Here is a 26645-nt window from a genome sequence, read left to right on the forward strand (position 1 = left end):
ACGCTTGCTTCTCTTCGCATTTCCGTCTGTACCTGAATCACACAAGAGCCCCCTTGGCCAGCCAACCCAGGAAGGTTGGGTGGAAGCTTATCCGAAATGGAAGAGGTCATGACTGGCCTCCTTCCAAGTGCCGAGGCAGAGCCGGGTTATGGGTTGGGCTCCAAAAGAGGCAAATATGAAGGAATCCCTTTGATCCATAACAACCCTTCTTTGCATGTTAATTTTTTAAAATGTCTCCAGCAGAAGTGTTTTTACTAAGTGCAGTAAAACAATCTGGGACAGCATTATAAAACATGTAATATTGCCCACAACTCGTTTAAAACAAAGAAGAGAGATTCTTGCTCTCCTCATCCAGAAATAAGGAGGAAGCGGAGAGGTTCAAGACCCAAACTCGTTTCCCTGAATCGGATGGGACTTGCATACAACGCGATCCTAGGCGTGATGACGAAGCAATCATTCCCACTTAGTTCAAAGAGGCTTACTCCTTAGTCAGCGTGCTGGGAGGACTGCAGCTTCTGTGAAATATGCCCGGGATCGGGGCCTAAGAGGAAAAGTTGCTCCCTGGACCCTACGAGCTTCCGAGCAAAGATCGGGACCGTTCACACGGGCTTGTTTGTTTCTTGCCACTCGCTCGCTGTCTCGCACTTCCCAGCGGCTCACCTGGGCCTCTTCGCAGCCTTCTTTATTCGGAAGCTCTTGAACGCACCTTTCAGGAGACTCCGCTTAAGGAAGCTAGAATGTCTACACAGGTTCGCTTCTTGAGAGCAATTTAACTGCAAATACAAACCAATGAGAGGGGAAAGCGACCATTTAGAAGCCGTTGCCGAAGGTAAACCAGGATTTATCGGCGAAGCGGAAGGTGGTATTTTCAGAGCAACTGCCCAAAACTATAGTTAGCAGATCAACCGTGTTGATTCCTCTAAATTGAGCGGAGAAAGTATGATGAACATGGAGGGAAAAAATGAATTCAGCAGCCTGCAGAATTCACTCCATTTATTTGGTACATGATGATGATGTACTGTGTGTGATATTTATATTCTTTATTAATCGACTATTTTCAGATAAAATAAGGAAAATAAAAGGAAGGGGGGGGGGAGAAAACACAAAACAACCTACCCAAAGATCTGTTACAAGAAAGACTCTGAGAGGCCTGAAAGTTTCTCTTTATTTCTCTTTTATTTCCACATGCCGTGGTATGGAAATCGTCTCCATCCCCAACTCTCCTCTCCTTCCGCAGCAACTATTTAATCTCTAAAACTAAAGTGCGGCCGAGCAATTCCGCGGATGCTTACTCGGGAAGTAAGTCCCACTGAACTCAAGATTGTAGCAGACGCAGCTGGGAGCATCTCCCCCCACGAGTCACCTGCCTTGATTAGCATATCCTCCACGTGACGGCGTTTGCAGCGGTGGCCCAAAGGTGGCCTTGCTGCGAGCCGTCGCTTAAAACGCGCCGGAACTAGCGGCGGCGGCAGCGACGCAGCCGAGGCGCAAACGAGGAGGGCGAGCGCTGGACAAGGGCCGGAGCTGGCGCACCTCATTCCGTTTCACTGCAAAATGGGGAGGAGGGACAACATGGCCACAAGGCAATACTCTCCCCCACACACACGCACGTGCCTAGCTTCGTCCCTTTCTGCCTGGGAGCCCGCCACACTCGCCTCCCTCTCCAGCGGCAGCGGAGGCGCGTGGATCACAGGCAGCTTCCCAGCCGGGCCTGGGAGCCGAACTAGGCCGGCGAAAGGGCCCACTTGACCCCGCCTGGTCTTTTCCCCTCCCTCCAGCTGCCCGCAGAAAGCCCCACGGGTGCGTGGGCGTGCTTGGTGTGAGGAGACGCGGGGGGGGGGGCGCTCGCTCTGGTCCTGCTCGGACCTCCCTTGGCCTCGGGAGGGGAGCACATGTGGTAAGACACCGTGGTCCAGCCCCCCGCGAGAGGGCCGGCTCCGGGCACAACAGCCTCGCACGCGTTACGGAGGATCCCGGGCGCCAGCCCTCCTCGCTGCGGGGAGGAGGACGGTGCCAAGTGGGCATCCAGGCTCGACGGCGTGCGGAGGAGTCCGACCAAGGCCGGCCTAGATTTGCAGGACGGCAAACGTGGCGGGAGGAGGGGGCGTTTCTGTCCCAGTTCTCTCCCTTGCCTAGATTTGGTTTGGCTCAAACTTTTTGACGAGAGACATAATGATGAATCCCACCCTCAACCCCCGCGAGGGAGGGAAAAGCACAAGAACCGAAATTTGTCTGCCTGCTGCTGTTCATTGTCCCGGAGTGCACGAGGCAAGGCCTAGGATGGGATCGGGATATGTTCAGAGCCGGCGGGGGGAGCCCCGCAGCCCGATCGCTCCTCTTCTTTCCTGGGGCGGCAGCAGGAGCCGAACTCCTCGCGCAACGTCCCCTCCACTTCACCCCCTTCTTTCTTTTCCGCACCCGGCGGCGCCCTCTTCAACCCCCTTTCCGAAGGCGGCAAGGATTCTGAGCCATTCCGCAGCGCTCTTCCAGTCCGCTCTCGCTCCCCACCCCCAGAAGCGGAGTTGTGAGGCTGCGGGTCGGGGGCAGAAAAAGAGGAAGGAGAGAGGCGAAAGAAGCTGCGCGGAGCCACCGATGGAGTGGAAAGCCCACGGGAGCACCCCAACTCACAGCGCGGCCCCACTTGCACGGCCTCGCTCCATCGCGCTCCTTTTCTGCCTCTTTCACTCCCTCCCGCCCATCCTCCCCCCGCGCCCGGTTCCCGCTCTCGCTCTCTGCCACCCTCCCTTCCGCTAAGTGCACCGCTCCAGCTTGGAAGTGTTGCAAATCGGGCGGCACAGAAGGTGGCATTTCTCCAGTCTTTGGAGGCCAATCTCCTTCCGACTCAAGCAGCCGCTCGAGTAAAACACGGTCTAAGCGGGTGGGAAGATCGCGAGCCCAGACGCGGCCACGTCCTTCCTGCCCAGCGCCGGGCGATCGCTCGTCTCTTTTGGGGCCGCGGTTTGTTCAAATTGACCCCTGCCTGCGCCGCGCCGGACGCTGCGGCTGCGTCTCGCCCGCCCGCTCCCTCCTTCGCCCGCTCTCCAGCTCCGGGCCTTCGCCGAGCCACACTTTGTGACGCCGCCTCTTCCTCCGCCTGCTCCACTGCAGCAGCAGCAGCAAGAAATCGACGGGTTTGTGGAGCGAGATTGCGCTGTCCTTCCTGCTCTTGGTGGTGCTTTACTATTTTTTTTATTTTTGTATGAGGGGGGAAATTAGGGGATTCCGATGTTTGGCCAAATTCTCTCCACCGTCATGGTACGTGCTATGGAAATCAATAATTTCCTCTCTGATTAATACTTTTCCTCCAAAGCAGCAGCGGACAATCCCGCCTTTGTGCTCGGCCTGTCCAGGCCTGGCGGCTGCGGCGCCAACAGCAGCCTCCTCTTCTTCCAGGAGCTTCGACTTTGTAAAGGAGCAGGCAAAAGTAAAGCCTCATTGGTGTCGGGGGCGGGGTAGCTAACCCTTTCCACGCGAATGGGGATGATGATGATGATACTTCCAGAGTCATGCCCGGGTCGAAGGGATTGCTTCTCTCTTTGCAAGACGAAGCGGTAGCTTTGAAAGAAATTGATGGTGTCGAGCCCCCGCCTCTCATGTTCCCCAGTGGGGACAGGAAGGACGGAGAGAGGTCACACACACACACAAACAGTTTCAGGTCAAATATGCCCACAGATGCCTTTCTGTGGCTCTTTTTGACTTTCCTCGCCCACGCCATTCCTCGAGTCAGTGGTGTACTTCGAAGAACTGCCATCACAAGGGCAGATATGCCTCCCCTTAGTTTACAACAGCTTCACGCAGTCTGGACAGGACTTTGCCGGCTTTTCCCTTGGTAGGAAAAGCCCAGAAGTGGCTTTTAGGCAAGTTCTTAGAGGAGCAGTTTGTAGTCTTCGTCATCACCGATTTATTTATTTATTTATTTCACTCTACGCAGTGCTTTATAGAGCGACGTAAGCAAAACAGAGAGGTCCCTGCCTAAAGGAGCTTACAGCCTACACTTCGGCAGTCGGGGAAACTAAGGGAGGGAAGGGAAGGCGAGGAGCGGCCAGGGGCAGTGCCGGGACGATTGCGCGTACAGGCAGCGGGTGACCTGAGTGTGAACGATGTTTCAGTACAGTTTCAGCAAGTGTCGGTGAGATTCCGTAGCCGCTTGAAATGCCCCCAGTCGGTTTAAACAAGGCAGAGACGCGATTATTGCCACCAAGACTTCTCGGACTTACAGATGGGTCCTTCCGTTTGCACTTCGTGGAGCAGCGGGATCTTCGAGCGGCCGGTTGAAGCCGATCTGTCGGTCCTCCACTTTATCCCGCTTTTCCTCTGGCCAGCCTCTGTGCCAAAAAAGCCAAAGCAGCAAAAGAGGCCGCATAAAGTGCAGAACCGTCTCTTGGGGCAGTCCCAAGGTTTTATTTCGAACGGTTTGCGCCTCTCTTCTGCACCGGGCGAAAAGTAACGTCTTTAAAATGGAAGCGGCGGCGGCAGCGACGTGGGGGAAAATGCTGGCCGTAGTTTGTCTGCGTGCTGCGGAGGCCGTGCTTCTAAGGCGACAATGCGCGCGCATTGAAGTGCGCTTATTATGGGCAAGCCGGGGAGAGTCCCAAGAATTATACTGGGGAGACTGCGAGGGCACCGTCTTCTGGGAAGTTCTCCTGCGCAATGAATGGAGGCTACTGCAAAAGCTGGCACAGGAGAACTTCCCAGCACTGCAGGCGGTGGCCAAATGTGCGGAGTGAGCCGCGTTTTTCCTTCCTTCGGCTAACAAGAAGTTGCTTCGTTCTCCTGGCTGATCGCCAGGGCCTTCTGATCTGTAGAAATAGGGTTTACTTTATTGCACTATTGTTTGGGGGGGTTGTGTTTGAGGGGTGAGGAGAAGAAATTTGACTCTAAAAGCAGCTGCTTGGGGAGTTTAGACTATCCATAAGACAAATTTGCAACTTTTTTGGATGTCTTTTTCGTGCATCTCTTTTTGTTTTCCTTTTGCTTTAATGTTTTTCATTCCTGTTTGACCATAGCAAGAGCAGAATTAAATCCTCCTTTCACTCTGCAGGAGGAAACCTTCTCCCAGCCTTAACATGGAAAAGCTCCACCAGACAGTGTAGGCCAGGCCAGCTTTTGCCTGGGAGGGTCTGTGTGTGTGTGTGTGACTGAGATTGTATCTAAAGCAGACAGTCAGTGCTCCCAAGGGCTTGTGGCATGAAAGTCAGACTGCACTTATGTTGGTTTTATTTTATTTATTAAAAGAGTTAACAAATTATAATCTAAATTATAAACTTTTGTAAGATCAAGGTCAATGGTGACACTAGGGCAGCGCTTGGAGGTAGGTCCAGGACTCCTACTCTGCAGAATAAGCAGGGGGCCCCTCAAATGCAGCAGCACTGGCTTACTTCCTTTTGAGATAAATCAAGCTGTACACTGATGTTACCTTCTAAAGACCCCCCCCCCCAATGCACACAAAAAATCAGAGTCTAAAATTACCAACTTGCACTGATCAGGACACCCTGCTGGAGGATTTCTCTTTTCCCCATTGCACAGACGAAAGAAGTAGGTCATAATGCTATGTGAGGTGGCCAGTTTTGTGACAGGCAGGCAAGAAGTGACATTTCTGTATCTTTTTGTAAGTCTACACTTCTGCTATTTACAAGCAAACATAGGACAACTGTGTTCTTTAGCTTTCATGGAGAGCTTAATTAGGTTGAAAGACAACTGGAATGGAAATTTACCTTGTGACTGCAATTTACAGTGCAAGCCTATACATGTCTGCTCAGAAGTAAGCCCCATTGAGCTTAATGGAGCTTGTCTCTGGGTAAATGCATTTAGGATTGCAGCCGTTGAGAGTAAGCCCTATTGAGCTACTTGGATTTTAGTTCTGAGGAAGCATGCCTGCAGGATTCTGCTGCATGTGGAAGCTAGAATTATGGCTGGTCCCACAAACAGTAGTCTCCAACTTAGAGATGGGAATATTGTTGTGGCAAAATGTCCGGTTTCATCTGAAGGAGAAGGATTGTAAGAGTAGATGGCTGCAGCCATGTCACTTTCTCCATTATGAGGAAGTGGTATTTTAGGCAAGGGATTGAAAGGCTACACAGAAACTGAGTGGAATGATGTCAATTTGAATAGCAAAGTAAATGTGGCACCTCTGATCCTACCAGTGGAACAAGACTGGTGTCTTCATGCTATGAAAGTTTCATTTAGACTACCAAAGTATGGGCAAGGCGTTGATTGGGCCACTTTTCTCCCTCCCTCAAATCTAAGCTACCTGAGCAACCAGCTGACTTGTAGATAAGGCCTGCAAATAAAATAGACTCACAATCCCAGTACAAATCTAGAACAATTATGGGGGGACATCATGATAATAATCCCACCCCTATATCCTGAACTTTTGCAAAAATCATCATCATTATCATCTTGATTTATTAATTGCTGTCTTTGGTGGAAGTAGATAGATAGTTAAGTCACATGGGCCTTTCTGCTAGCAAATGCATTGCCACATCTGCTGTTGACTTTGGTGGTGGAAAGCCAACAAAACACAGTACAACTGGCCTACGATGTGTGAATTTCAGAAGGGCTTGTTTGAGGCTCCACACCAGTTGGTGCAAAAATGGTAGACACTGAGTCATTTTGATTGGTGTCAGTAAATCCAAAACGAAAGCAGACACACAGTTTAGTTGGATTTCTAATTTTGGAATAAACTTCTTAAATGAAATCTGCAATATATCCTACAACTCTTTAACCTCAAGCAAACAGCTCTTTAGTTTAGCAGAATGTCAAAAAAAATTCAGATGTAACTCAGGCCAATCAGTTATATTACATATATGTGTCCTGTCCCATCTTCATCTCTAAGATCGTGCCGAAAGGGGGGGGAGAAAGAGATTGAGAAGAGCAGCAACCATCCTCTCCTAAAGTTTCCCATCTGTGCTCCAAGTTCATTCAACAAGGGTATCAATAAGCTTTGGATGAAACTCAACAAATTCTAGAAGAGATTCTAGCTGACTTCTGTCTCATTCAGAATTGGGAGAGGAACAGTGGTAAGATTTTTTTTAAGTGATTCTTTAGCTGTTTTTTACACGGACTTTTACCATCATGAGCCCTTAGAAAGTGGAGAGACTAGCCATACAAACGTGTGTGCGTGTGCATGCGTGCTCATATATCTTACCCTTCTGTGACATTGAAAAGGATTTGAGGGGAGCACCTTTTGGATTATGGAGTGCCACTCCTTAGGGAGACAAAATGGCTTGGGCTGACACATGTACGACATTCTGTATGTGCCTGTTTGATTTTACAGGATTATATACATGAGAAGATGAGGCAATGCTAAGTGACACAAAGCTTAACTTTGCACTTCCATTCTATTCATTTGTTGATTACATGCTCTGGTAACCTCTAGTTAGACTACTGCAATGCGTTATACGCAGGGTTGTTTTTGAAGATGGTTCAGAAACTGCAGCTGGTGGACAATTTGGCAGCCAGATTACTGATGAGGTTCAGTCAGTCTGAACATAAAACACCAATTCTGTCAAGATTGCACTGGCCACCAATTAGTCTCCGGGCTCAATTCAAAGTCCTGGCTTTGACCTATAAAGCCTTATGTGGCTCAGGACTCCAGTACCTCAAGGAATGCCTGTTCCCATGTGATCCTACCAGGATCCTGCAATTATCATCAGAGGCCTCTACTGGAGATTTGGAGGATGGCAACACAAGAAAGGGTCTTTTCAGTGGTGCCCCCACCGGCTGTGGAATTCTCCCCCCATCTTTATCCATATTTAGGCACCAGACAAAGACTTTCCTCTACACCTAGGCCTTTGGCTCTTGATGACCTCTTTTAGTGGGGAGGAACTGGTATACAGTACCTGCCCTTTATTTATATTGATTGTGTTTGTTTTAATTGGGGGGGTTAGGTTTTATGAATTCTGTTGTTTTAACTGGTTATGTAAGTCGCTTTGGGTCACCTGGTGAAAAAACTGACCTAATAATAATAAATATAATAGTCCTAAGCATGCTTGGGAGTAAGTTGCACTGAAATCATAGGGCCATGTAAGGGCCCACCAGTAAGGGCAAAAGGGTCAGTATGCAGGAGACACATGAACAGTCTCCTGATGCTTTCTTAAATTGGAAAACAGCCTTAGAGGCTGCTGTCATGAGCAGAAGATCAGGAGCTGCTTAACCCTTTCCCTTTCTGCCATTTCCCACTCATATTCACTCATCCCAGCTGCTTTTCCATCCACAGGGAAAAGATATGGAATCTCCATATCCTGTCCTCTGCTGATACAAAGCAACTTGGCGTGGGCAATTTTGAGAAGAAAAATGGTAGACGGGGACAGAGTTAAGCATCTCTATTCAAACTAGTAGCCTCCAGTGGCTGTTTTTCAGTCAGGGAAAGCAAAGCAAAACAAAAAGCTCTCCCCCCCCCAAGCATAGGGAGACTGCTCACACCTCTCCCACATAATATATAGTTTGGCCCTGAATGTGATTAGGACTAAGGTATCAGGTGCCTGCTGAAGGCCATTTCCTACTGTCCTGAAGTGAGCATGATTTCCCCAAGGTCCAGCACTAACTAGCTTCTCTGTTGGAAATAGTCCTATGTATACTCCTGTGGAACCTATTTGTAGTGAAACGGGAGTAAAATAGCGGAGGCTGGCTTGGATTGTTGGCAGCTTTTAGCTCTTTATAGCTCTTTATCCTATACATGTGTATTTATTTCTATAGGTTACTAGTTTCAGCCTGATTCTGTTTGTTGTTTGGAAGAAAATCCCACAGGGGCTGATGGTAGCAAAAGGGTGAATATCGTTCAGGGGTGGGAGGGTGCAAGGCTCAGAATTGTGGCCAAGGATCACTTTCCCCGGAGGGGCCCACAAGATCCTGCCTGCAGCCCTGCTCCTGAGTAAGTGTGCAATGAATTGTAGCTGTTCAATCTCACTCCTATGCATGTTTACTCAGAACTCAGCACCCTGAAGTTTGATGAGACTTTCTCCTGAGTCAGTGGGCATAGGAATGCAGCCTGAATGACACATGTGTGCTCAGAAGGGGTGTACAGAGCTTGGTTTGGAAAGGAGTAAATTTCACGGCAAGTGCCAGGAAAAGGCAGACCTGAGTCAGTGGATAGTTCCCTTAAGCCAAGAATTTTCACTTTAAAATTGGAACATCTGAATTCAGTTCTGCCTTGAACCAATTCCCCTCCCCCTTAAATCCATGCATATATATTTCCATGTAGGTCTGGGGTGTTGTATGAAATGGGAGCTGAATCCGAATCCAAAGAAAGGACACCTGAAACCTTGAGTTTTCTCCCAAGCTTTGCCTTGCCCATTTCCAGGGACCCCCAATTAATTTTGACAGGAGCCTTCTCAGCAAGGCGCCGAAAACCACGCAAGCAATACGACACTATTTTTCCCTCTTCACCCCCTTTCCTTAGCCCTTTGGCAAGAATTAGTGCATTTGAAGGGTGTAAATTTTAAGAGTGTCGCCACAGTCTGAATGAACTGCAGAAAGTGTGCAGCAAAGAGGACTTTTCAAAATAGATCAGGGATTAAAAAGTTATTCCCAAGAAGAAAAGTAAAAGCTGTCGTTTCCCTTCTTTTGAATAGGTGGTGGTGCTGTATTTAGGCATCCCCTTGGACGCTCAGTTGGGCATTGGAGGCCCACAATATGCAGGGCAGGAAAAGAGAGAGGGCATGAGTCTTCCTGGCCTAACCTAGTCATATGATTCAGTGTGCTCACAACCTAGAGTGGACCTGCAAAAAGGGGAGCTGGTTTATGGTCCTGGCAAATGGTTACTTTATCTTCACATAAGGTGTGTAGGGCAAAACTCAGACACACGTGCACACACGTTAGCTCCGGCAAGAAAGAGGAAATTGAAAGAGTTATATTGTGACAAAGCAAGGCCATCAGTGAGAAGGCAAGAGTTCACCTGCAAAAGATGGGCTTCAATGGGGAAGGCTTATGAAGAGCCAGAAAAATACACTATAATTATTATGAGGTTCAATCCCATGAAATGAAATGGCATAAGCCAGCTATAGAGATTCTCCTGTTATTTCAATGTAAATCTACCTGTAATTTGAAGTATGAAGCTGATTGCATCTTGGCCTAAAAGGTAAAGCACTCATTTCACAAGAGCTATTAGTGGCACCCCCCAATACCCCCCCGAATCACAATGAGATCAGTTGCTTCTGATTTCCCATGAAAATATTTTTGTTGAGGGAAGGGGAGAAGAGGAGGAGTTATCATCTTTTCTGAGTCTGCGTCCTGTGTCTTATAAAGCAGACCATTCCCCACAAAAGCTCATGCTTCAGTAACTGAGTAACACCACAGATGCCAGATCACAGTCTTGTACACCAAATTGAATACTTAAGGGCTAGTACTCATATGCACATCTAAGGACTTGGGAGTGTGATGGTGTACTCAGATGTCCAGGGCTCCACTTAGCAAAATGAGCAAGATCCCATCCCCAAAGCAGCAGGGCTGACTTCCCCCATTTTGTATTAAGTAAAGTAATAGAGAGAACCATCTAAAGAAGGGGGGGCAGTAAGGCCATTAAAACTGTTTGACAATTGCCTAGCCGCGGGGAGAGTGGACAGTAAGATCATTGTCTCTCACACACACATACACCCTGCTTCAGTCACTGGTGTTGGTGGGAAAAACTAGGATCCACAGACTGTCCAGGTGTTCCAGCCCCAGGGATGAAACTGAGTCAGTGTGTGAGGGAGGGGGCATTTTTCTCATGTGGTCACTGCAGAACCTTTAAAGGGCAGCAGCTGCTACACAATACTTTTTCTGCTCACTACTGCCTTTTATTTTTATTTTTTAAGGCCCTGTGTTTCTTTTGTGTTGATTTTCTTGTAGTCTGCCTTGGAGGCCTGTTGTCAGGCAGAAAAGTGAGATAAAATATTTTAAATAACAAATATTAAAAAAAAACCTCAAAAAAATGTGAAAAATAAAGGACGGGGGAAGCAACCCGGACAAACTAGGTCTATACTCCTTGTCACTAAAGTGGGTTAGAATCTCCACTTTACCCATCTTGAGTGGGTGAGGAGAGCCATGGCATATATGCATTCATTTATACTTATACATTTGGATTTTTATCCCTCTTAGTCCTAGAGTGGTTAATAATAAAAAGTGATATATGTAACAACAACACCACTCCATAAACAAAGTTAGACAATGGTTAAACCTCTTAACACATCTACTGCCACCAAGTGTGCCCATTAATCTTAGTCCTCCTTTCCAGAGAGCCAGTGTGATGTAGTGGTTAAGGTGCTGGACTAAGACCTGGGAGACCAGGGTTCGAATCCCCACACAGCCATGAAGCTCCCTTGGTGACCTTGGGCCAGTCACTGCCTCTCAGAGGAAGGCAATGGTGAACCCCCTCTGAATACCGATTACCATGAAAACCCTATTCATAGGGTCGCCATAAGTCGGGATCGACTTGAAGGCAGTCCATTCCCATTTTCCCTTTATTCCAGCTCAGATACAGTACAGCAGACTTCTCAGTTGTCAACATGCCAGGTCCTAACCACAGAAGCCCTCCTACCATTTTGGCTCTCAAGTGTCCACAATCCAAATTATGTTTTTCCACTTAGATGGCATAATATGTATTCCCTTCCAGGCTTTTCTTAATGCCCATCATTCCTAACATCACACCATATTAAATGTTGCCACTTTGGTTGACGGGCCTGATAGTTCACGCATGTTGAGAGGTAACTAATCCATGTTCAATGACTGTATTAGCGTGCCCTTTGCTCTTTTTGCCCTTCTACCGTTAGAGGCTAACAGGGTTATTTTTCTCTTGTTCTCGCCACTATCCCTTTGCAGTCACAGCCTTCATACAGCAGCAGCATTAGTTGCTCCTAATCTGAGGCCTGTAATGTGGAAGGGGGGAGGACGGGAGCAAGAGAAAGAAAATACCCATGTTCAAAGGCAAATTGCTAGGTAAGGCAGATGCTTGTGAGGTCTACTTGTTAACCACGATAGAAATAATAATAAAATATTATCTGATACGAAGTCGCATGCCATTTTGCATCACCGGCTTGCTCAGAATTCTTGCTCTTTGAGTATGGATTTTAACCAGACTGGTAAAAGTTTTATGGGGGAGGGGGGAAGGGGGTTGTCACCTGGTAGTATTCTTGTTAATTATTCTTATTTTATTTTTGAGATGTAAGGCTGATTTTCAACAAATTGTTACTTGTATAGCTGCTGATTTTAATGATTGTGGAAATAGTAAATGCACGTTTTCTTCCTCAATAAGAGAAATTAAGCTTACCACCAATTCCACCTCTAGTATGGAAGCTTGATATTTTCTTAGATCCAACAAAGGATACTGGAGGCGGGGGGGGGAGAGCTGGGAGGAGGGTTGTGTAAGAAGGCAACCAGTTGTTCTAGAACAGAATGAAATTTATGTTGGAAATATTTGCTTGGCTCCCATAAAACCATATAGCGTATGTGTTTGCCTGTGCATTTTCAGAACTGAATTTCATGAGGTCTCTGTTTTTGCATGCTGCACATAAGACACCTCAAAGACCTTTTCAGGGACTGGGACATTTAGCACAGTGGAATGACCACCACCACCCCCGGCCACCACTTGGCAATATTTTAGCAACCAGCAGTTTGGAGAATACAAGTGACTTTTTGCGTAGCAGCTTCTGAGTAGAAACAGCTTCCAGCAGATCCAGTCTTTGTTTTTGAATCAGAACAGTGTGCTTGTGGAGCCAGCTTGGGAAAGAGGACTCTCTTTGCTCTGGTAAGAAAAGATAGAAAATTTTGTATTTCATTTTTAAATAAATAAAGTTGTGAATTATAGGGATTGATACATGGCAGGAACCAGTAGACTCTCCGCTTAGTATTTGAGGCAAATGTTACATGGCTAATATTATTTTGTGCATGTGAATAGAGTTCAGGATTTCAGTCTTTTTTATATATTGCTCTCTGGAATATCAATATTCCAGATATACAACTAAAACATATGCATATATGCATGTATAAAATATTTTAATGTTTGACAAATGTATTTTTTAATAATTTTTATAGTTTGCTTATAAAGTTGCACCTGTAATTATTTCATCCTTTTTAATCTTAGCATTTAAAATGGTACAAATGGATGTCCCTTGTTTCCATAATGGATGTTTTTACTTAATAGTAGAATTTCAGGTTTTAGACAGTGTTTTTTTGTTTTGTTTTTACATCTACTGCCACAGCTTTAACACCCTCAATTCTCATTCCTTCACTTGTGTCTTATATGGATTATAATCAGTTGCAAGGAAGCATTTTCTGTTTGGAATTATAGTGTACAAAAACACAAAAGTCACGCAGTTGCAGAGAAAATAAATGCCTGCACTAAAAAGTATCTAAAAGATTCGGAGACCAGAAAAAGATGACAAAGAGCCTAAGTGCACAATCCATCAGGAAGTTCTTTTGCGCCAGCCTTGTGGAAATGAGCTTGGCGAGAGCATATTGTGCTCTTTGCACAGTTTGCATTCATTTCAGGCGGGCACTGGGGAACATCTTAGTGAAGTGTGTGGTAAGTTTTTTAACATTTTGTGACTTTTTCCTCTAAAAATAATAATAATGTTAGGGGTGAAGGCAAGCAGATAGTCTACAAATAACAATCATGGAATTAACCACAAGGGTGAAACACTGAGAAGCCATAATAAAAAAGAGAGATCAGTGGAGTTCCCTAGCAGTGACTGGAGGCTTTTGAATGAAGAATTTAAAGAAGACAAAATGCTTGCATTTATTTAGAGTACAGTAGATGAGTAGAGCAATCTTGCTGGAATAAGGGCAACAAAGACCTAAATACCTAGAGAAATTATTTAGTTACACCTTGTATAGCAAAGTATTGTCTAAGATGGGCAACTATTGTGCAAGCTCCAGAGAGAAGAGCTATTGATTTTGTGTGAGGTCTCTGGAAGATTTGGATGGATCTAAAGAGGATCTTGAGTACCACTGATCATGACATTTGAGTTGGGCTTAAAAGTATGTGGCCACCATAATGTGTGTGAAACTCCCCTTGGTCTGAAAATATCCTGACCTGTGCCATTGAACCGGCCCTGTTTGGACTCCTCCGTCCTTTTGCTTTTGGAGAACAGAATCTTAATGTCCACCTCAGGTACTGAATTATTTCCAAACCCTGCTTGTAAATGAGGACCAAACCCTTGGTTGTTCTTATTAAATATTTTTGGATACAGTAAATAGGAACTGTGGGTCCTGAGCTTAGGCAGAGATGGAGTGAGGGAGAGAGCAGTTTCTACAAACCAAATATTTTAAAGACAGACCATCTGCAAGTATTGCTCTAGAAATACTTGGATGAAGAGGCCTTAAAGGATATTAGGCCAATTGCCACACATCGATTGACGCACATAATAATAGCTCCATTTCTCACTTTTGAGAGTGCTTTATGGCTGGGTTGTTGCTTCTGTTCTCTACTGCAAGTCAAAAGGAGGTGAATGGCAGAAGATGTCAGCCTAAGGTGTGCAGAAATGAGAGGAACTGCACTTGCACAGTTTTAAGCTATAGGGACCCCTTTGCGGTGGGAGGTTACACCCCCAGCTCTAGGCCAGGAGTTAGGAAAGGTCAGTGCTGGGGTTTTCACATCACAGTGACTTTACAGGATCCAGTTTTCTGATTCTCAGGTAGCTAGCAGACACTGGGGGAAAAGGTGTTTCAGAAGCCAGCGTAGTAACTAATCATCATTTAATTATAAATATACAGTTTAATTATACAACTGAAAGAACACTACTTCTAAAACCATCTGAGGTCTTATTAGCAAAAAATATTTTTAAATCAGTGTTTCAGAAAGTAAAACAGAAGAATGCTTCTTTTAAAAAGCAAGCGCTATCAGTGATTACACTGAAAATCAGGAAGAAAAATATACTGGATGCAATTCAGCCAAAATGGACTGCTTTTAAGTCTCATTGGCTTCTATAGGGGAGGTTTATGCAAGTGTCGACAACTTTCCCATTGAAATCAGTGAGTCTTAAAAGTGCTTATCTGCCTATATCCTAAAAGTCAGAATCCAAATACCTGGCTTTACTCTTCCCCAAAGTAAATTCTATAAATCGTACCTTGAGCACTTTAAAAAAATAATTTGCTGTAGTTTTCACAGCAAATGCATAGCATTGCAAAGTCATAGTCATATAAAATGTACTTATCCAATACTTTATATTGTTATTTAAAACTAAGAGTTCTAGGATAGTTTTTGGGGAAACTGAGTTATATACTATTCAGGATTGTATTGAAATGGGGTTCTTCTTTACACAGAGCCCCATATAACCACAGCCCTAAACAGTTCAAAAATATTCAAATCAAGACAGTCCAAATTCTATGCTCCAGAAAAAATCTCAGTCAATCAGTACATTACCTTACATCTTGCCTGAAATGGTGTCCCTAGAATGAATTTGCAGGTCTCTGGTCTAAGGCTGATGATATTCAGAGTCTGTTCCTAAAGTAATCCAATAAATCCAATAAAACATATGTGAATATACTTTTTTTTGCATAAGCATGTCTAATTTGCATGCTTGGCTTTCCACATGGTATTCACACCCTTGCTGGTTTTTTTTTATTATAATATAATAATAGGAATGAGATGGAGTAGTGGGGCAGCCAGATCAGAAGGAAGGGACAGGTTGCCATGACTTGCATGGAAGATCCACCCAACTGGAACTGTTGACTTCAGCAGGCAAGGATTGCATGTGCATCAATATATCCATACGTAACCAGAAGAGCTAGACACTTGTTCTTGAAAAAACAAATTAACGAATCCAAATTCTGGACTAGATCTGTGCAAAATTCTGCATGCATGGAATCACAGGAGACAAGAGGCCCTGATTATGTGAATGAAAATTTAGCACTGTCTAAAACAAACAAGAGTGTGCTTTAGTATGCCTTTGATGACTTAAATGGGAGGTCTGATGTAAAAAAAATCTGGTCCTAACTGTTGTAAAGGTAGTGGAAGGAGTGATACAAACTGTGTTTCCTACAAGATCAGTACCCATCCCAAGACTAGTGGGAGGGAGATGGGAAAGGTCTTTATATTGATATCTACAGCCAGCTGAAGATATTTCACCACTCCAACCGGTTATGGCACACAAGCCGAGGGATGCATTTCATACTGCACGCATACGGGTGCAGTTCTCAGAGCATGCACAATCTGAAGATGTATCCTCTGAGATACTGCAAGGGATCTTTTTATATTTTGTTTTCCTTCACCAGCACTCTCAAAATATTGCCTCCCTAATATATATAATATATAATAATAATAATAAAACTTTATTTTTACCCCGCCCTTTTCCAATAGGACTCAGAGCGGCTTACAACTAAAAACAACATCATTAAAACATACAGAGTATATTATTAAAAAAGAATTAAACTATAAGGGAAAATTAAAAACTCTAAGATAAAAGTTAAAACAGCGAACAATTTGAAATAATAAAATCATATAATATGATCACCAAGCCTATAAGACATTAATCCTGGTCGTTCTCTGTCCCAAATGCCCGCTGAAATAAAACAGTCTTTACTTGTCGCCGAAAAGACGGCAAGGAGGGAGCTGATCGTACCTCACTCGGGAGGGAGTTCCACAACCTAGGGGTGACCACCGAAAAGGCCCTATCTCGTGTCTGCGTCAAATGTGCTTGCGAAGGTGTAGGGAACACAAGAAGGGCCTCACCTAAAGATCTCAAGTCCCGGGCAGGTTCATGTAGGGAGATACGATCTGTCAAATAGTCTGGACCTGAGCTGTATAGGGCTTTGTAGGTCAAAACCAGCACTTTGAATTGTGACCGGAAACAAATTGGCAGCCAGTGGAGCTGTTGTAACAGGGGAGTTGTATGGTCCCTGTAACCAGCCCCAGTTAGTACTCTGGCTGCAGCTCTTTGTACCAATTTAAGTTTCCGAACAATCTTCAAAGGCAGCCCCACGTAGAGCGCGTTACAATAGTCTAAGCGGGATGTAACCAAGGCATGCATCACCCTGGTCAGATCAGGCAGGTCTAGGAACGGGCACAGCTGGCGCACCAGTTTTAATTAGGCAAATGCGCTCCTGGATACTGCAGCAATCTGGGCCTCCAAATTCAAAGCTGAGTCCAGGAGTACACCCAAACTGCGAACCTGAGACTTCAGGGGGAGTACGACCCCATCCAGTACCGGTTGAACCCCTATTCCCCGATCTGCCCTCCGACTGACCAGGAGTACCTCTGTTTTGTCAGGATTTAATCTCAACTTGTTTACCCTCATCCAGTCCATCACTGATGCCAGACACTGGTTTAGGGTCTGTACGGCTTCCTTGGCTTCAGGTGGAAAAGAGAAATAGAATTGAGTGTCATCAGGATACTGATGGCACCGAACACCAAAACCCCGGACAACCTCTCCCAGCGGTTTCATGTAGATGTTGAATAACATGGGGGACAAAACAGAACCCTGAGGGACCCCATAGGTCAATGGCCAAGGGGTCGAGCAGGAGTCCCCCAGTACCACCTTCTGGGTTCGATCCTCCAGGAAGGATTGGAGCCACTGTAAAACAGTGCCCCCAAGTCCCATCTCGGCAAGGCGGCCCAGAAGGATACCGTGATCGATGGTATCGAAAGCCGCTGAGAGATCCAGTAGAACCAGCAGAGACACATTCCCCCCGTCCAGTTCTCTGCGTAGGTCATCCACCAAGGTGACCAAAGCCATCTCTGTCCCATAGCCAGGTCTGAAACCAGATTGAAATGGATCTAGATAATCTGTATCATCCAGGAATCTCTGGAGTTGGGTGACCACCACACGTTCTATTATCTTGCTTAAAAATGGAATATTGGAATATTGGAGACTGGCCGGTAATTGCCCAATAAAGAGGGATCAAGGGAGGGCTTTTTCAGCAGTGGTCTTATAACTGCCTCCTTTAAGCATGATGGAATTCTGCCTTGTTGTAGAGAGGCATTAACTATTCCCCTGATCCAATCGACCAGTCCCCCTCTGGTACTTCTAATGAGCCAGGAAGGGCAAGGGTCCCTAAGCAATTGCTCAGGTTGTTTATGCAGTGAAGTTGGCCTTGTCAACATCTATGTATCAACTTGATCTCCTGGCCTCAGTAATGTGTGCCATACACTAGTGTAGTGCCAAATTCAGAAGTGCAGTGTCTCTTCATGATAATTACAGCTGCCACCCTCCTTTTTTGCTGCTGGGTTGAGAATGAGATCCTTGTTAATGCCTTCTCCCACAACAACAGACATCCCTAGGAGCCAATACACATGAAAGGGGAGAGTGTTAACTACTGAAAAGAGTCTTCTCAATGGCTGACTCACCTCCTTTTTCTTTGATTGGCTCCAATCAGCCAGAAAGGACAAGAAAACATATTAGAAGATTCTTCCCAGTGGCTAACACATTCCCCTTTCATGCTGATTGTCTTTATATTGATATCTAGACCCTGCTCCCAAAAAAGTCTAAGAGACCCCAGATGACTACACCCCTGGACTGCCATAAAGTAGTTCCAGCACAGTATTCAACTACCACATTCTGTCAGTGCAAGGATTTCTGCTTGAGCAATGGGACTTTCCCCCTTCTCCCCCCACATGCGCTCAGTACCCTCCCTAAATCTGGTTCAGAAGGTTGGGGGAACCCCTGGAACAGATTTAGAGTTGCATAGGGGGAGGAGAAGGAGGCACATTCCGTTGCACAAGGAGAATTCCTTGTTAAACCAGAAGACATCTGATTTGTGTGTGTGTGAGAGAGAGGGGTGTGTGTGAAAATCAGCACTAGATTCAAAGCCAGGTGTGTGAGAGAGATGCTCAAAGGTTGGGGGAAAGTTTACTCTGTACTGGTCCCTGTTGACAGGTTGTTGTACATGCCTGCTCATCCCAACCGATGGACATTTGTTAATATACATATTTCTTGCATTGCTTTCATATATATTTGGGCTTGGCCTTTGTTTGCCATGGTAACATTGCTCCGAAGAAGGCTTTTTGTCAGAGATGTAATCATCCAGGGTCCAAGGGAGTGTTACACCCCTTACTTTTTTGGCAGCATGGTCAATAAGACTGAAAGGAGGTGAGTCAGCCACTGAGAGTACTCTTCTCAGTAGCTAACACATTCCCCTTTCATGCTGACTGGCTTCTAGGACACCTGTCATTGTGGGAGAAGGCATGAGTGGGAAAGACTGAGGAGATCATAAGGGAGAGCAAGCAAGCAAGGGAAAGTGGAAAGAAAGGGCGGAGTGGGGGAGAACTTGGGCTGAAGGGATCTCTCCTCGGGGCCAGCACCAGACTGAAGCAGGCCCTTGGGCACCAGTCTGCAGGGGCCCTTGAAAGTGGCATCGGCATTACTGTTCCTGCCAAAGGCTTAAATATGCCCAGCCACATCAGCAGATAAGTGCACTGTGGCACACGCCTGCCATCACCCAAGATGATGGGTCAAGACCATGTTGATGCCCTTGCTGCCATCTTGGGTGATGGGAAGCATGTGCGTGCAGTGCTCTGATGCAGCATCCTGGCACCACAGAAGGTTTCATAGTCAGTCCATGCCAGCAGCAGGGACATCTAGCCTGGGAGGGTGGCTGCTGCTCAGCTATCCGTGCCATCATTGTGTTGTGGTGCACATGCTCCACGACCTGATTTTATTTATTTTATTTTATTTAATTTATATACCGCCCTAAGCCCGAAGGCTCTCTGGGCGGTGTACAAAAAGATAAAAAGATAAAAGAGCAAAGCAAGAGCTACACCCACCCATCCCCAGCAGCAGGGCCCCCTCTCAGCATCAGGGGCCCTTGCCACTGCCCAGCCTGGCTGCCCACTGGCTTTGGGCCTCTCTCTCTCTCTCTCTCTCTCTCTCTCTCTCTCTCTCTCTCTCTCTCTGCTTCCTGTTTGTTTATTAACAAGGATCTTCTTCTCAACCTGGGACAAATTCAAGGTTCTGGTTTTGGTTTACAAAACCCTATGCATCTTGGAACCAGGATACCTGAGACCGTCTTATTATTTATTTATTTATTTGTTTGTTTGTTTGTTTGTTTGTTGCACTTGTATACCGCCCCATAGCCGAAGCTCTCTGGGTGGTTTACAGCAATCAAAAACATTAAAACAAATACACAGTTTAAAAACATATTTTAAAAACAATTTAAAACACAATTTTAAAATTCAAAACAATATAAAACAATTTAAAAACACATGCTAAAATGCCTGGGAGAAGAGGAAAGTCTTGACCTGGCGCCGAAAAGATAACAGTGTTGGTGCCAGGCACACCTCATCAACAAGGTCATTCCATAATTTGGGGGCCACCACTGAGAAGGCCCTCTCCCTTGTTGCCACCCTCCCAGCTTCCCTCGGACTAGGCACCCAGAGGAGGGCCTTTGATCTTGAACGTAGTGTATGGGTGGGTTCGTATCGGGAGAGGCGTTCCATCAGGTATTGTGGTCCCAAGCCATGTAAGGCTTGGGACCACAGCGCCTTGAATTGAGCTCGGAAACATACAGGCAGCCAGTGCAAGCGGGCCAGAATCGGTTTTATATGTTCGGACAGTCTGGTCCCTGTTACCAACCTGGCCGCTGCAGTTTGCACAAGCTGCAGTTTCCGAACCATTTTCAAAGGCAGCCCCACGTAGAGTGCATTGCAGTAATCTAATTTGGAGGTCACCAGAGCATGGACAACGGAAGCCAGGTTATCCCTGTCCAGATAGGGACATAGTTGGGCCACCAACTGAAGTTGATAGAAGGCACTCTGTGCCACCGAGGCTACCTGAGCCTCAGGTGACAGAGATGGTTCTAGGAGAACCCCCAAACTACGAACGTGCTCCTTCAGGGGGAGTGCAACCCCATCCAGAACAGGTTGGACATCCACCATCCGGTCAGAAGAACCACCCACAAAAAGCATCTCAGTCTTGTCTGGATTGAACCTCAGTTTATTAGCCCTCATCCAGTCCATTGTCGCAGCCAGGCACCGGTTCAGCACATTGACAGCCTCACCTGAAGAAGATGAAAAGGAGAAATAGAGCTGCGTGTCATCAGCATACTGATGGCAACGCACTCCAAAGCTCCGGATGACCACACCCAACGGTTTCATGTAGATGTTGAACAGCATGGGGGACAGAACTGACCCCTGCGGAGCCCCATATTGGAGAGTCCAGGGTGCCGAGTAATGTTCCCCAAGCACCACCTTCTGGAGGCGACCTGCCAAGTAGGAGTGGAACCACCACAATGCAGTACCTCCCACTCCCAACTCAGCTAGTCTCCCCAGAAGGATACCATGGTCGATGGTATCGAAAGCCGCTGAGAGATCAAGGAGAATCAACAGAGTCACACTCCTCCTTTCTCTCTCCCGACAAAGGTCATCATACAGGGCGACCAAGGCTGTTTCCGTGCCAAAACCAGGCCTGAAACCCGACTGAAATGGATCCAGATAATCGGTCTCATCCAAGAGTGTCTGGAGCTGGCCCGCAAGCACTCGTTCAAGGACCTTGCCCAGGAATGGAACATTTGCTACCGGCCTATAGTTATTAAGATTTTCTGGGTCCAGGGAAGATTTCTTCAGGAGTGGTCTCACTACCGCCTCTTTCAGGCAGCCAGGGACCACCCCCTCTCACAGAGAGGCATTAATCACCTCCCTGGCCCGGCCGGCTGTTCCATCCCTGTTAGCTTTTATTAGCCAAGAAGGGCAAGGATCCAGCACAGAAGTGGTTGCACGAACCTGTCCAAGCACCTTGTCAATGTCCTCAAGCTGCACCAACTGAAACTCATCCAAGAAATCGGGACAAGGCTGTGCTCTGGATACCCCGCTTGATTCACCTGCTATAACACTGGAGTTTAAGTCCTGGCAGATGCTAAAGATTTTATCCTGGAAGTGCCTAGCAAATTCATTACAGCGGGCCTCAGATGGTTCTACCATGTCAGTAGAGCCTGAGTGTAATAGCCCCCGGACAATTCTGAAGAGCTCCGCTGGGCGGCAAATTGATGATTTGATAGTGGCAGCAAAATATTGATTTTTTGCTGCCCTTATTGCCCCTAAATATAGCTTACCATAGGCACTTACCAGTGTATAATTGCATCCACTAGGAGTTCGTCTCCATCTGCACTCAAGCCGTCTCCGATATTGTTTCATCGCTCTCAACTCTGGGGTATACCATGGAGCCGTACGAGCTCGACACAGGAGAGGGCGCTCAGGAGCAATCATGTCAACCGCCCGGGTCATTTCTGTATTCCACAGCTCCACCAGGGTTTCGACAGGAGCGCCAGTCCTATCAGCCGGAAAACTCCCCAGAGCCCTTTGGAAACCATCCAGATCTATTAGTCTCTGGGTGCGGACCAACTTGATAGGTCCCCCACCCTTGCAGAGGGGAAAAGCCACTGTAAGTCTAAATTTCAGCAAGCAGTGATCTGTCCATGACAGAGGGACTGATGTAAGGCTCCCCACATGTCCAGATGCAAAAACCAAATCTAGAGTATGCCCTGCTACATGTGTTGGGCTAATGGCATATTGGGACAGTCCCATGGTTGTCATGGAGACCATGAAATTCTGAGCCGCCCCAGATAAGGTGGCCTCGGCATGGATGTTGACATTCCCCAGAACCAACAGTCTGGGGGATCTCAACAGTACACCCGAGACCACCTCCGTCAACTCAGCCAGGGAGTCTGTTGGGCAGCGGGGTGGGCGGTACACCAACAGAATCCCCAGTCTGTCCCGCTGACCCCACATAAGGTGCAAACACTCCAGGCCAGTAGTCACATGGACCCCTTATATACCCTTATATACCCAGTCGATCACTGCACTCTGCAGGTGAGGGCCTCCTGCAGATACCATCTTATCAGGAGGTCCATTCCACACAACATGGGAAGTGGACCTTTAGTATTGTGGCACCTACCCTTTGGAATTCCCTCCCCTTAAACATTAGACAGGCACCATTTCTGTTATCTTTTTGGTGCCTACTGAAGACCTTACTCTTTCAACAAGCCTTTTTAGTAGAGACCTTATCCCAGTCTGCATCTGTATTGGAATTGCTTTTGAAGATGTTTGTGAAGATGTTGTTTTAAAAGATGTCTTGTTTTAATATGTTTCAAAATATTTTGTTTTTAAGATTTTTTAGTGTTTTGTTTGCTGCCCTGGGCTCCTTCTGGGAGGAAGGGCAAGATATAAATTTAATAATAAATAAATAAGTAAATACCCAGCAGCAAAAAGGGAGCGGAAAAGAGGAGAGAGAGAAAAAATACATTTGGGGTGGGGGAGAAAGTGTGTGTGTGAGTAATGGTGTTTCACCATTTAATGTTGTTCTATATATGTGTGTGCGTTGTGTATGATAAAGTGAAATGCAAATAAATATGCCTGAGAGAGAGAAAGTTGCAGCCAACACTAGATATTAGGATCAGGAATTTCCATGCTTAAGTTTCTCCTAAAACTCGTAAGCTCTGACCAAATGCAGTTACTCTGATCCTTAGTGTGACAACCAAGAAGAGAAACTCAGCAAAGGAAGTTCCTTACTTTATAACAACTTAGTACATTTGCCCGTGTTTGTGCACAGAAAATAGTAGATCTAGCTGAAAGACAACATAAGATCTGCTTTGACTGTTGCAATGCATCACTAACAGAAAGTACTCCAAACAAAATAAGAGACTGAAAACTCATTTTATTGTATAATCCTAGAAAGGTACATGGCTGTGAGGTGGCGTGGCATGATTATCATGAAAGAACCCTGCACTTCTGAATTTGCCAATACACTACTACTGTTTCTTGTTGTAGATGTACAGAGGACTCATTTCAAAATGTGACCATCAGGTGACTAAATGTGGCATATGAAAAGAGATTGTCTCTAAGGTCGTCTTTAGGGTTCCAGGAGCATTACAGGCTAAACAACAACAACAACAACCCAACAAGCCCAGCAGATTGCATTATGCCTAGAAGGATCTAGGTAGCCACTATAGAGGCTGGTGCATTCTATTTGTGTAGCCTACTATTATTAGGAAGCAATTCACTGCATTATACACCAGCTGTAGCCCCAGAACATTCTACAGGGGTATTATGTTAGGCTGGGCAGGTCTCAAATCAAGGATCCTGACAATCAGACTCCAGCCCCTATATAGCTAAGCTTTGTGATAGCTTGCCAAAAGAAATAGTGGGCCTTAAGCCTTGTATCCATTGTTCTTGGGCACTGCTGCTGAAGCAGATGGCTCAAAGAAGGGATTGCATCCTGCTGTCTGAGAGTCCTCCGGAGTTTATCAGGTGACCCAAAGAATCAATGGTGTTTCATCTTGTCCTGTGAATGCTCAGAGTCCACCCTTTTGCTTTAGGCTGAGCAATGTGTCTCTAACACAGGGATTGAGCTGCTGTGCAGCTACCTATGATTCTTATTTGCCTAGCAAGTCTCCTGCCCTTGCCAACCTGGTGCTTTCCAGATGCTTAGGACTACAGCTCCCATCAGCCCCAGCCAGCATGTCTGGGCAGTCTAGGGCTGATGGGGGTTGTAATCCAAAACATCTGGAGAGCACCAGATGCCAAAGGCTTTTCTGGAAAGTGTGCTTCACTTTGATGGCCCCTTCAGGCTGCCAGAACTGGTGCAGTTCCATATCCCTATAAACAGAGTGAACTCTAGTAGCAATGAAGAGAAAGGAAAACAGTAAAGAAGAAACAAAAATTGTGAACACATGGATGGCAATTTGTATTTCTACATTTTGAAAGCAAAAGCAGAACTTGCAATTTTCCCTAGCCCTGTACAGCAGCATGCTTGGGACTGGGAGGTCGGATGGGAATATTGTGCTGCTGCTGCTGCTGGATTGGGACTAGCATAAATACAATACTATGAAGAATATATGATTTTCTAAAATAACAGCAGCAGCCATAATCTGGAAAGGCCTTAGAAAGAACACAGTGCTCATGGCTGTCTGTGAGTATGCACAGGTAAGCTGTGACCAAAAGCAGGAAGCTCATTCCATAAATCTCCCCACCTGCTCCCGAACCCCTCCCCCTTCTAGAGTGTGCGGTGTTTATGGGTATTAATACAGCACAAGACAGCTTGCCCTCTTCACTTGTCTTATCCTCACACTCATGATTAGTACACAAAGGTGGGCCAGGGTCACTTCCAGATTATCTGTTTATTTATTTATTCAATTTATATCCCTCCCTTCCTCCCAATGGAGCCCAGGGTTGCATTCATCCCAATTTGTTTGCACAAAGTTTGAAGGGAGGATGTATGGTGTCCAGGGATCGAGTTTGCTGCCTAGTTCTGATCCATTGGGATTCCAAGGGTCAGTCTTTCCTTCCTGATTCACTCTTTTTTGTTCCCTTTTGCTTTCGCACTTTCTGATCCACTGATTCTTTCTAGCAAAAAGAAGTAATGTAATTTTTAATGAAAATACTTGTGAAAATGCTTATGATGTAGCAATGGGATGGGCAATATGAATGGCAGACACACCATGCACTTCAGTACAAATAAGCATCACCATCCCCCCTCTGGCAGCAGCACTCAGGCTCTTATTTATATAAGAGAAAGCCAAACAAATATGCTGAGTACTGAGTAGTGAATGAAGTGAATTCCTGCTATTATAGTAAAAAAGTAGTGTCCTTTGCTGCATTGCAGCGAAACATAATTATTTTTGTAATTGACATAATGGGCAGACATGACCAGTTCATACAGTGGTAGTCAGTAGAGAGAAGCAGTCAATTTTTTCATGTACAGTATGTGTAAAATAGTGCCTAAATAAGTTAGTGTGAGAGAGAAACTGCTGCAGTTGACAGTTTGTTGTAATAAAATGATGCTGTCTTGCTTGCAACCCTTAACATGATATCCACCCACCAGTGGAATCCGCACACTCTGCAACAAAGCATTAATTTAAGGTCCTCCACAGAACACCCATGCAGAGTGTCTGCTGTGCTGTGTGCGGTATCTGTGATGTTGTTGCCACTTAGAAGAAAAATTTCATAGATGAAAATGAAAAAAAAAAATCCATTGCATTGAAACATCATTCGGTAGTTAAGAAAACTACCTACCTACTCCTGCTGGAAGGAAGGGCAGGATATAAATCTAATAAATAAAATAAAATAAATAAAACTATATTTTCTTCTGTGATTTAATTTGATAATGAATAATGACCAAAATGATTACTTAACCTAAACATTATTTTAGTAACTGAAGAATTAGAGAACAGACAGACTAAGAAAAAAATTAATATGAATGTTAGTGGCCATTTCTGAGAATTAACAAAACAGAGAAAATTGGAGGGAGGTTAATGGATGTAAATGCCGATCGTTATCACCTAGACAGCCTTAAGAATGCATCAACTTAGAGGACACCCAATTATGAAGATAATGATGTAAAATTCAGAGTGGATTTTTTTAAAAAAATCCATGCCAGTGAAAGCCATTACCCACCACAAGAAATCAGGGCCAGTCTGAAAAGACAGTGGACTGTCAGATTGAGTCAAAATCCAGCCCTAAATCCAATTTAGTAGATATTCTCCCGCATCCATAGTGGTGTCTATTTATTGAGCTTTCATTCTAATTTGTTGGTGAGGAGGTTATATAATGTTACCTCAATCAATTATTAGCCCACACTTTCCAATACATCATTTCTTCATCTCTTTCTTTACCACAAAAGTATTTTTTCCTCTGTGTGTGTAGTTTTTTTTTGGGGGGGGGGGGAAGCAGGCTTATTGTGCAAGAATGCCAAATCCACATATTGCACAACCTGGATTTGCTTGAATCGCACCTGCAAAATAGC

At 45.6% G+C, this 26645-nt stretch overlaps 1 protein-coding gene across 1 annotated transcript in view; it reads left to right on the plus strand.

The window, feature by feature from the left end:
* Nucleotides 1–3169: 3169 nt before the first annotated feature.
* The window catches only part of NFIX (nuclear factor I X), a 328284-nt gene continuing 304808 nt past the window's right edge, over nucleotides 3170–26645 (plus strand). Inside the window, exon 1 of the mRNA XM_061640060.1 lies at nucleotides 3170–3255. The gene's annotated coding sequence lies outside the window, so the exon portion shown is untranslated. The remainder of the gene's footprint in view (nucleotides 3256–26645) is intronic.

Source organism: Rhineura floridana, chromosome 1 (assembly GCF_030035675.1).
Source record: "Rhineura floridana isolate rRhiFlo1 chromosome 1, rRhiFlo1.hap2, whole genome shotgun sequence".
Taxonomy (NCBI): domain Eukaryota; kingdom Metazoa; phylum Chordata; class Lepidosauria; order Squamata; family Rhineuridae; genus Rhineura; species Rhineura floridana.